This window comes from Mauremys reevesii, linkage group 23, assembly GCF_016161935.1.
Source record: "Mauremys reevesii isolate NIE-2019 linkage group 23, ASM1616193v1, whole genome shotgun sequence".
In the NCBI taxonomy this organism is placed as follows: Eukaryota; Metazoa; Chordata; order Testudines; family Geoemydidae; genus Mauremys; species Mauremys reevesii.
In genome coordinates this window covers 4,073,895-4,077,696 of record NC_052645.1, presented here as the reverse complement: position 1 = coordinate 4,077,696, position 3,802 = coordinate 4,073,895, and the positions used below count along the sequence as shown (strand labels likewise).

The 3,802-nt window shown below is 56.4% G+C and overlaps 1 non-coding gene across 1 annotated transcript; it reads right to left on the bottom strand.

Annotated features, from left to right (window-relative positions):
- Window positions 1-1,349: 1,349 nt before the first annotated feature.
- Window positions 1,350-1,443, bottom strand: TRNAI-UAU. Its single transcript has 2 exons — window positions 1,406-1,443; window positions 1,350-1,385 (listed from the first exon to the last, which is right to left on the bottom strand). It is a non-coding gene; the product is annotated as a tRNA-Ile (tRNA).
- Window positions 1,444-3,802: the final 2,359 nt, after the last annotated feature.

The following is a 3,802-nucleotide window of genomic DNA, read 5'->3' as shown; positions in this document are numbered from 1 at the left end:
TGGCCACAGACTCTGAGACTCAGGCAGATGGGGCTTGGCTCTGTATCTCCCCAGCAGGAAGAACAGAGGCTCAGGGGGCACAGAAGGGGCCAAGGTGACAAACAGGAACAGGGGAGATTTTCTTCTTGCTGCAATTCATCAAAATCTCATCCTGAAAAGCTCCAGGAGGAAGCTCAGCCCACCAACCCCTCAGTGAGCTACATAGATACAGGGCCATCCTTACCCATACGCAAACTACGCAGCTGTGTGGGCGCCAGGAAATGTGAGGCACCAAATTGCCCCAAATTTCCTGGTGCCCTGCGCAGCTGCGTCCTCCAGCGACCAGCCCGATCCCCGGCTGGCTGAGCCGGCCAGGAAAGCTGCCCCTGCCTCTGCTCTGCCTCTTCCCACAGCCCCCACCCCTGGTCTGCCCCAACCCCCTCTTCCCACCTGCTCTACCCCATCCCCCGCCTCCGCCCCTTCCCTGAGCTACACCCGGTGCACTGCAGGAGGATCAGGTGCACCCGGCACTCACCGGGCGGTGGGAAGTGAAGCGACCTGGCCCCAGCCTGCTCTGCTCCACCAGCTCCCAGCCGCGCCACTGGTGAGTGCTGGGGGCTGTTTTCCCCCCAACCCCCAAGTGCCAAGGCCAGGAGCAGAGTGCAGCAGGCTGGGGCCGGATCACTCCACTTCCCGCCGCCCGTGAGTGTGGGGTCAGGCCTGCCCTGCAATTGCCGGGCAGCGGGAAGTGGAGTGACCTGGCCCCAGCCTGCTCCGCTCTGCCAGCTCGGCCTGGGGACAGGGGTGCGGTTTAGGGCACCAAAATGTCTGAGACAACCTGAATAGATCATTTTCCCACAGGGACCGATGGCTGTTAGAATAGAGATATTCAGGCTGCCTGCACAGGCCTAGACTTTCAGAACTGCGGTGTCAGAGCTGGGAAGGGGACACTGGGGAACAGACTCTGTCGGTCTATAGAGATAAGCCCGACTGGTGTGAAGGGCCGGAATCTGCTTGCTGAAACTAACCCCAGTAAACATCCCTTTGTCTGCGCTTCCGACTTCTGGTCTTTTGCTTGCTGCCTGCGTGACAGAGCCAGGAAGTGGGCGGGGAAGGAAAGCCTCTAACAATGGCTCCTTGCTCCTCTCCTCCAGGCTCAGGGGTCAAGGATGGGCAGGACTCAGGCTCTGCTTGAGGATCCTGGCACAGAGGCTGAGTGGGGAGAAAAGATGGTAGATTCTCACCTGTGCTCTGGAGAGGAGGTAATAAGTGAAGGGGCATTTTTGACTCCTCCTCAGTGTCCCCAGGGCTGGAATTCTACATTCCACAGGGCCAAATGAGGGTGATGCCACTTGGTTAATGAAAACCAGTGCTCCAGGTGAGGTTTGAACTCACAACGTCAGCATAACTCCTCTCAGCACTGCCCTATAAGTACTGTGCGCTAACCAATTGTGCCACTGGAGCACCTGTTAACTATGTATCTGAGACCCCTAGGTTGATACAGCCAGAGTGACCCCAAAACATTCTCAGTGGGGCTGAGAGCAGGTAGCGACAAGTGTTGTACTCGGTGGGGTGGATTCTTCTTAAGGGTTCAGGCCCCATTTGACCCTTTTGTTCTTCCTGTGTAATAACAGAGCTGGTTAAGACTCAATGGAAGTCTTGCTGCAGCCCAACAGATCTGAAATCACTGATAACCAGCTCTAAGCATTAGTCCTGCTTTGGGACAGTGTCTCTCATGCAAGGAACTGCCCAGTCTGCGCTAGCAGTGAGGCTCCCCTCACTAACAGCTGAAATCAGGGAGAGCTGTGTGAGTGCAGGGCCCCAGGGTGCCTGAACAGGGAACAACACCCCAGGGCTTTTAAAAATGGGAGGGCTCTGCCTTGCCACCTTGTAATGACCATAAGGGCGAGTGATGGGGAGGGTGGAGAGCAGTGGCGGGAGGAGGGTCTTGGGGAAGAGGCAGCGTAAGACTGGGTCCTTGGGAATAAGGGGTGGGGCAGGGCGTGGCCTCGAGTGGAAGGGTGGGGCTACTGTTTGGGCTCTGGTGGCTGCTACTTTTAGGCAGGGCAAGTGCGGGGCAAGTGGGGCAATTTGCCCCACAAGCCCTGGCCAAGAATCCCTTCCCTGGCTAGAGGCGCCTTTTTAATTTTGACTCACCCGGCAGCAGTCCGGGTCTTTGGCAACACTTCAGCGGTGGGTCCTTCAGTGCTGCCGAAGGCGCATGGCGAGTGAAGGACCGCTGCCACTGAAGACTGGACGCCACCCAGTGAGTACAAAGCGCCACAGCGGGTGGCACCTTTTATGTCTGCTCCCCGCTTTGCTGCAGGCCCTCGAATCCTCTGGGCGGCCCTGCTTTTAGGAGCCTGTTCTGCTCCTGGTGGGACCACAAGGTGTCAAATGGTGCCTGGAACCATTAAGAAGGATCCACCCACCGAGTACAACACTTGTCGCTACCTGCTCTCAACTCCACTGAGACTGTTTTGGGGTCCTCCTTGCCTGTATCAGCCTAGGGAGTCTCAAATTGTAATTAACAGGTGCTCTAATGGTGCAATTGGTTAGTCACTTAGTACTTACAGGGCAGTGCTGAGAGGGCTATGCTGAGGTTGTGAGTTTAAACCTCACCTGGAGCACTGGTTTCATTGACCACATGGCATCACCCCCTCATTTGGCCCTGTGGAATGTAGAATTCTAGCCCTGGGGACCCTGAGGCAGGGGAATAGTCAAAAACACCCCCTTCTCTTATTACCTCCTCTCCAGAGCACAGGTCAGAACCTGCAATCCTTTCTGCCCCCCTCCCTCCTGCAGCCCCTGTGCCAGGATCCGTCAAGCAGAGCCTGGAGTCCTGCCCCTGGCGTCTGTACGATTGACCCAGACTACGTGACGGGGACAAAACACTCAAATCCCGCCTGGTGCAGGGAGCGAGGTTTGCTCTTCATATTCTGTCGTTGGTACATGTCCAGGCCTGGGAATGTCCCACAACAACATTGAATGGGAAGCTGCCTGCAGAACAGTGACACTGCACAGAGCTCCTGTGGGGAGGGTGGGAATTAGTAACAGTTTGAGGATCGTTTGGGAAATGAGCCTTTGCTGACAAGGTTTGTTTCTGTTCATATTTCACCTTCAGGTGTTATGTTGAGGGATCTTTAGTATATTTTTGGGAGGTTAATAACTATCTCCTCAACTTTATTTACTCAACTTGAAAATTGATGTCACTTGATTTTTGCATCTCCCTGTGAAAATACAACTGAGGTGTGGCTTTCTACTGGGGTTCTTGATGTTATAGTTGGGTAATTCAGTCTCTGTACTTCTGGGGGGGGGGTGGTGCTTTTTTAACAGCTGCCTCACGGCCAGGCACACCGGGCTGTTAGCTGCACCCACGGTCCTTGCCAGGGGCCCCTGCTGAACCCTGGGCGGCTGCACTGCGTGCTGGGGTGACTCTGCAGGTGGAGAAGCTGCTGTGAAGCAATGTACAGCAGGTGCAGGAAGGAGACAAGGTCACTATTCACATTCTGAACTGCACAGTTTCCTCCCAGCCTACGGTGCCCCTCAGTTCCAACCCGCAGCCCCTGGGCTCCCGCTGAGCTCCCAGTCACTGAGCGGCTGGTGTTCCTCACTCCCGACCTGCAGCCCCTGCTATCCCAGTCCTGACCCCAGACTCACAGCTCTGATGGTGCCCCTCACTCCCGACCTGCAGCCCCTGCTATCCCAGTCCTGACCTCCAGACTCACAGCTCTGCTGGTGCCCCTCACTCCCGAATTCGCAGCTCCCTCAAGCCTCAGAACCACCGGTGCCCCTCACTCCCGACCGCAGGCCCTGGGCTCCC